We start from the raw sequence: 7588 nt of genomic DNA on the forward strand, positions 1-7588 counted from the left end.
GCTTAATGACTGTGTGGACCATGATTTGTTAAAGATCAAACTGTTATATAATTAAGCTCTCTTTATATATATGTAACACTCCAAAACGTGTCCTTGGCCCCAAATGTGTCTGATTCCCCCAAACGTGTCTTTTCTCCCTAAACGTATCCAAAATGTACAATATTCCCCAAACGTGTCTGTTTCATAACCCCCAAACATGTCCGATAATTGTTTTTCGCCAAAACGTGTCCAATATTTAACGCCGAAACGTCACAAGTCTTTTAGCGCTAATACATGTATCTCCTAAACAAAATCGCTGATAACGTTTACGGCAATTCTATGATATACAGTTGTCATTTATCAGATCTAGTTAGTTCAATGTAGGATTTTAATGATTATAATAATTGCAAAATTAATCTGTCATCATTAATTAACTTTAACTGAAATCGCTTATTGTTCAGTTGCAAGTATTTCATATTCATTTAGAGCGATCATACACATAATTCTGAAGATGAATTAATTGTCAACTTTGTTAATTACTTTGTACTTATAAACTCCGATGATGCCGTTTATATTATCCGAATATTGCATGGCGGGCTTTTAACAGTATTTTTTTCTCACTTTAGTCAATAGTTTGAGTGTATTTCAAAAGCCCATTAAATTATAAACTTGTTATCCGGGTTTTAATAAATTTCAGGTTTCCACCATCACTAAAGATACACTATAAGAAACATAACGTCCAGTGCCAAATATTTCATGCATACGTTTTATAGATTCTCATTTTATGAATATGGCTGTTATGTGATCAACGCCGGGTTTAAATGCAAATTTATTTTGTAGTGTATAAATAAACTTTAGACTGTTGATTATGTATTTATTGTCTTGTACTTTATGCATATTTAGAGCGCACAATAGTTTTGCAAGTTTTAATGTTTTTACAGTTGTACTGTACAAATTAACTTTAAACTGATGATTTTAAACTGATGATCGCGTATTGTCCAGTTGCAAGTACATGCATGTTTGTCATGCATATTTAGAACATTCAAGTTTTGTTTTTGTTTTATTTTAAATGTTTTTGCAGTTATATTTAGAGAGAACATAGGCTACCTGTTTTTATTTATTTTTTGACTTTTGAACATACATGTTTTTATGTTTTTACTGTTCTATTGTTAAGATAAACTTAAGACAGCTGGTTGCGTATTGTCTAGTTGCAAGTATTGCATAAATTAGAGAAAACATACAAGTTTTAATGTGTTTTCAATTCTACTGCATAAATTAACTTTAGACTGTAGATTACGAATTGTCCATTTGTCAGTATTTCATGCATACTTAGAGAGAACATTAAAGTTTTAATGTGCAGAGAAAATTACACTTTGACCCGTTAACTGTACAGTTCAACTCAACATGTTTGCTTGCAATTTACATACGATATAGCCGAAATGACGTCTCCACTTTAACCCAGTTTATTCTTCCGGTTTGAAAAAGTACTAACATGCCTTATGTATATTTATAATGAAATGGTAAAATTAGTATACGTTAATGAAATAGCAATAACCAAATAACGCTGGATATGGACATGGTTGGGGGTTAGTTGAGAAATAGACACGTTTGGGCGTTTATTGAAATCTCGGGATTGAAATGACACGCTTTGGCGCTGTTTTCAACTAGAAATGTTTGGGGGAATCGGACACGTTTGGGGGAATCGGACACGTTTGGGGGGAAGGACACGTTTCTGAGTGTTACATATATACTGAACCAAAAGTAAGAAAAAAGTGAAATTTTATTTAATTACAAAATCATAGCAACATTTAATTTCAATATAACATAATGAAATTTTGACAAGTCAGAAGCAACATGAATGTTTATCACTAACATTCATGAGGATTTTCTTTGTATGGAGCGCGGGAGGGTCAAAATGCGGAAATGAGTAAAGTGTTATTCATAATCAATTTCTCAGCCATGCCCTAAGTGTACCAATGAGGGATTGGCATGTACACCAGCAGCTGCCCTAAGTCAATGCACTACTTTTGTGGCCGAAAAAAAACTTGTCACGTGTTGACGTTAAGCGATGGTAGCGTGCCTCCCTTGTCAATATTTTGTATGGTCTACGAAATATTGACCTATCCTGTGCAGTTGCAATTTGTTAATATCTGTTTGTTAGTCCATAAACTGTTGCCTTATGCACATTAAATCGAGCCACGATGTCAGCAACACTCATTCCGGCATCAAGCTTTGAAAAAGCTTTCTGACGGTCAGTTCGGGGAGGCCTGGTTGACGCCCCCTGCAATTTCTGCAAAGGTGTCTGTGTTTTTCTTACCAATGGTGTGTTTCTGAACGTTAGTGAAAAAGAAATTTTTAATATCGTTTAAAAGTACAGGTACCGAAGGTAAAACATCAATTACACATGAAAAGCGCAGAATCAATCATCAGGAAAATAGTACAACTATTTTAAATTACAGGTAAAACTAAGGACTATATCAATGATGTTTAAATATATTTTTTTCAGAAAGAACAAAAAACATTTTTTTTTCAGAGTGTTATTAAACTGTTTTGGCTCAGTATATATATAAATACCTAGATGTAGTATAAATACCAAAGAGACAACTCTCCACAGATCAAGAGAAACGTGAAATATTTTGTCAACATGACATTATTGAATATCCGTTTACAAACACAAACACATCAACCGTGCAATAATTTAAATGACAAAGAAAACTATTAAAGCTCCCTTGATGACAAAATATTAAACAAATCGCAGGATAAAAAACCAATAGCCTGTTCAACATCAAACATATTGTGGAACACAAATTATGACCAACCACACACAACGCCAGTTAACAAAAAAAATTGCTGACCTGAAACGTGCCCATTGACGTAAGCATATTCATATGAAATACCACCTTCTATAACGTTATTCAGTGGTAAAACTGAATAAACTATTTAATATAAAACCGCAGGATTGTTCTTGTTGTTATCGTTAAATTTAATCTGTTATGCGGCATTATTTTCGATAATTCAAAATGATCGAACCTTTTAGTTTTTGCGAATTGAGAAATTAATCAAATTCTCCAAAAAGTGAATGGCTGAAATTTTGAGTACCGTAAGATGTAGTTTTCTGTACTAAAAAACTGTTTTTTTCTCAAAATTTCTATAAACATGTATACAACTTGAATGGTTTGAAAATGTACGGGTGAAATGTACAGATTGATATATTTTTTACCAGCACTGTACATGTTGTATCATTTAAAGATTTGTCAATAGTATGTAAATTCCGGTTACTAGTAGTGTTACCAAACAAAACAAATTATAAAATAGGAACTAGAAACAGTTCAAATTTGTCGCTAGAAGATGTAGTAGGAACACATGTTTTAAGACTATAATGAGTTAGTATACGCAATTAAATATAATTTAGTGAATGTACTATTATTTTGTAGAACACAACGATGGAACCTAATATGGTTACAGTGATTGTAGCTCTATTTGTTTTTCTGTTTATAAGAGCTTGCGAACATGTTAAGATTTCAGTTGGAGCATCATTTAACAGTAGCGGGGCGAGTTTAAACGCCGAAATTGAAACATCTTCTAAGGACCAAAAAAAAATGGATGATTAACGCATGTAATCAGCATTCTGGACTGCAATTTAACAGGTTGATAATACATGACTACTTTTTTTGCCTCTTTTTCTTTTTTATTCTCAAAATGTTGTTTACTGTCAACGAACGTTTAAAATTCCCTTTAAAAGAGAGGGTGAAAAATTCATCAATTGGTAAGCCTCAGCAACACTTTAAGGAATGGAAACAACCAGTTTTAATACTCAAAACAAATTAAATTAATAATGTATATTTCAAACTAAAAATATAATGTTAAATGTACAGTTTAGTAATAATTGTTGTGTATCATATTTGTTTTGCTTTCATAATTGTTGAATAAATTGCCAAAAAAAATATCTCACCGATTAGGCGATCTCATCAATCAATTAACATGTTATAAATAAGAAGACAAACAAAGATGATTGAATGGCATGAACTGTAAAAAAGAAATATCTGGTTCGTCAAAAATGCAAGCATCGTCTGTTTTCAACAGCTGGTCGATATCCCCACCCAACAACTAATCTCAACTGAGTGAATATATCACTGTTGGGCGCGTCTTGCGTAACAAATTACAAGTCTGGTATTGTTGATAACTATTGGAAAAGGACACAATCCGTAAAATCCAAGTCAAAGATAGCTTGTAGCATGTCGCTAGTAAGGTGAGACAGAGTCAAACTTAGTTGTCAGCCAATTCATGATTATGTCTGTAAACCTGTGTATAATGTCTATTTCTACGGTTTTCCCTAATAGCTCTTTTCGAAAAGATTTTGTAAAAGGAGCAATTCCTAAAAGTTTAACATTGATTAAATTCGTCTAAAGCGCTTTTTAGGAAATGTCAGCTTTTGACATCACTTGGAGTCCGTCGGGGTCACACGTCCAGTGAGAACTATTTGAAGCATTTTCTCTGTTGAAACAACTAAAACAAATTAAACAAAACTTATACTGAATAAATCGTAGGTTAGCTAGAACACATTTTGTGTTGTATTTTCTATTGCCTTAGAAAACAATGTCGCCATGGCTAAAAATATATCTTAGGGTAAAATGCATCTCAAAAAGTAAAGCATTTATAGAAAATATTACAATATATAACAATATTCAATTTGACAATATTTATATATCGCATTATCTTAACAAAAATTATTCCCAATAAAGTAATTCATTTTACACTATTTCATTTCCATCTTTTACTTCAATGTGGTTAAAAGAGGTGTTTAACATGAAAATTATCAATACACACTACGATTTATCAACAAACATATATAAAAAAACCCAGAGCAATTAAAGAATAGAAAAAAAAAGAAAAAACAATATCAATTAAAAAGGCATATACATGTACCACCACTGAAAGACAATGAAAAAAGAAGTAAAAAGAAATAACTAAAGCGAGTAAAAATAAATTTGTTTTTGAATTATTCTCAAAAGGTTTGATGAGGTGTTCATGTCTCAAATGGCTAAGAAGAAGATTGTTTCACAGTAGCTTTATCGAAACGCCTTTCTCCGTTTGTTCTGATGCGTGCAAGAGGTTGCCAAACATGCCAAAGTCGCATTTCATTTTACGGTTTAAAAGAGCTTGATAGTTTATAAGCCCTAATATTAGTGTTCTTGAGATAGACAGACGCTAGGTCATGTATAAGTCTGATGGTATACAAAAATCAGGTTTGCTTTTAAATTCGGGACTTACCGGGATCAAATTAAGAAACACAAGAACTGGTATAATATGAAGGTCGTTCTTGTTATGTGTAACGAGTCTCGCAGGAACATCATGAATAAATCAGCAGTTTATTAATATAGCAGAGCGTTTGCATAGCCTAGACGAGTCGTGACAAGAGAAAAAAAACCTCAAGTTTAACAGCATCCCCGGTGATATATTGTAGAATTCGACAAAAGCTTCGAATTTCGTTAAGGCATTTGCTTGCTTTTTTATGATCATTGTCCAACCAAAATAAACACTATTTCTTTTGACACCGATGCATTACTAACAATTGATCCATACAATGAAAGATGACAATTCGAAATTTCCTTAACACGAGTGTTTGGTGTTATTAATATCAGTTTTGTTTTGTCATGCTTCAGTTTCAGCATATCATAAGGTAAGCACACCCATTAATAATGTCAGCTCAACAAGTCTCTAAAGAAAGGCAACGGTAGTATACTGATGCTCTGAACTCATAAATCGATAGAAAAAAACAAACACGGGTCGAAAACCAAAACCTAGGGAAACACATTAAGGTGTAATACCACCATTGATTTTCCCCTATTAGTCTTTGGTAAATTTGCAATTTTCAAAAAATTGTGCAGAATTTATCTTTGTTTCAAATAAAGAAATACTTGGAATGATTAAAGTTTTATCCTGTCCAGTTCTATAGAAAAATTTTCACATATCATTTCATTGCATATAAGAAAAAAACCATCATTGGAAGTTAACCAATCAAATTTCTCCCCTTATTCTATCTGTGCACAAGGTTTAGTCACCATGTAACCTCAAGATTACAAAATTTTCTATAGAAATCACAAATAAAAAATAATGGTGTTTTGAAATACCCAAGACATATGTTTATGACAGAAATAGTTTATTGCAATAAAATGTAGGATTAATTACCTACAATGGTCAAATTCAAGGGAATATTTTTTTCGACCTACTTTCGTATACAACCGGATGTGACATACCATGATTTGGTGGTATTACACCTTAAATATAAGAGGAAAATGACGACACAACATTAAAATGAAATACAACAGACTTGAAATAAACATTAGACAAAATGCGATGAGAATAACAAATATAACATCAACACTAAATTCATGACCAAGTACCGTGGCATGTCTTATAATAATGTCACTCGAATATAAGAAGAAACAAATAACACAAAAGAAACACAACGTTAAAATGTAACACACACAGAAACAAACTATAATATAACAATGACCATATTCCTGACTTGGTACAGGATATTTTTAATTTAAAGAAAAAAATGGTGGATTGAACCTGGTTTTCTGGCATGCCAAACCTCCCTCTATAATGGCTATGTTGAATATAACATATAAATGACAACCACATAACAGGACTACAATACAAAAATATAGGAGAACATATTTGACAAAGAAACCCGCGAATAATAGCTAATAAAAGTTACCAGCTGCAGGTTTTAAATTAAATACGACAGTGCGTTTTGTCCACACAAGACTTACTAGTGACGGCCAGATACAAGAGTTTGAAAGCCAAAACAAGAGAACAAAAAAGATGTGCCAAAAACGACCAGGGTTTCTTGTTTGGGACCAGAACATCCTCATTATTTAGAATAATTTATACTTTTGCAAACAGTAAATTTTATAAAATGACTATATAAAAGATATACATAAAACTGAAGTATCAACTAATTACAGAAAACAACAGGATACTTTACATTAAATTACCGACAAAATCCAACGCCATCCTACACAGAATAGACACATCCGAATAAGTCAGGCCTCAACGCAAAATGACGTCACATTTGAAATAATTGTAAAATAGACAAAAAAATGACGTCACATTTGAATGAATAAAACTATCTATCAAAATAAGATAGGATTAGGATTGATTTAGGATTATATTTGTTCGTAATACTATATATCATTTAATAACAATGAAAATTGCAATACTTCTTAACATCAAAATGAGGTAACAATTAGACAATTAACAATAGTCTATGTCCGGTTAATTCTGAACCAAACTGCACCCGCAATGCATCGTACAAATTACGTTGAATCAAATCAAATCTATTAAATGAAGGCGGTGATTAATATTCTATACCATAACACATGAATATAACCGAAAAAGACATCAAGACATTTGGCAAAATCCGATGAGATTAAAACTAAATACATGAATTTGGGATAGAAAAGTACCGTAACACGTCTTATAGCAATGCGAATTCACAATAATCACAATCGGGACCAAGTCACGTTCGGTAATTAAAAGATTAGACGACGTAATGACAACCACAATCTAACATGTGGTAACAATGTCCTTAGCTAGTTTG

This window comes from Mytilus trossulus, chromosome 11 (genome assembly GCF_036588685.1).
Source record: "Mytilus trossulus isolate FHL-02 chromosome 11, PNRI_Mtr1.1.1.hap1, whole genome shotgun sequence".
Classification (NCBI taxonomy): Eukaryota; Metazoa; Mollusca; class Bivalvia; order Mytilida; family Mytilidae; genus Mytilus; species Mytilus trossulus.